This window comes from Orycteropus afer, unplaced genomic scaffold (genome assembly GCF_000298275.1).
Source record: "Orycteropus afer afer isolate SDZICR_OR568_19922 unplaced genomic scaffold, OryAfe1.0 scaffold00262, whole genome shotgun sequence".
In the NCBI taxonomy this organism is placed as follows: Eukaryota; Metazoa; Chordata; class Mammalia; order Tubulidentata; family Orycteropodidae; genus Orycteropus; species Orycteropus afer.
The window spans coordinates 2,729,909-2,730,747 of NW_006921849.1; positions in this window are offsets into that span (position 1 = coordinate 2,729,909).

Genomic DNA, 839 nt, shown 5'->3' on the forward strand with positions numbered 1-839 from the left:
ATTAATATGTTTCAGCCAGTGGTTGACTCTTTTATGTCAACAACCGTCTCATGGAGGGTTTCTCACGTTTTCACTGACCTTCTACTTTATCACCACCACTCGTCTGTCAGTTTGTCATACTGTGGTGGCTTGCGTGTTGCTGTGAGGGTAGAGGCTATGGCTCTGGTATTTCAAATACCAGCAGGGTCACCCAGGGTAGATAGGTTTCAGTGGTGCTTCCAGACTTAGACAAACTCAGAAGAAGAAAGGGGCCATCCACTTCTCAAAGAATTGGACTGTGAAAACCTTATAAATAGCAGTGAAACACTGTCCAATACATTACTGGAAAACATGAATAACCCTAAAACATTGTCTAATATAGTGTCAGAAGATGAGCTTCTCAGGTCAGAAAGCACTCGAAATACAGCCGGCAAAGAGCTGCCTCCTCAAAGCAGAGATGACCTTAATGATGATGATAGAATAAAGCTTTTGGGACCTCCATTTGTAGATGTGGTATGACTCAAAATGGGAAAAAACAGGCAAACATCCAGTAATAATCAGAATGTGGAATGTACTAAGTATGAATCTAGGAAAATTGAAAGTTGTCAACTATGAAATGAAACACATAAAGATCAATATCTTAGGCATTAATGAGCTGAAATGGACTGGTTTTGGCCATTTTTAATTAGACAACCATATGACTTATTACTCCGGGAATGACAAATTGAAGAGTAATGGCATGACATTCGTTGTCACAAAGAATGTTTCAAGATCTATCCTGAAGTACAATGCTGTCAGTGATAGGGTAATATCATTCACCTACAAGAAAGATAAGTTAATACAATTATTATACAAATGTA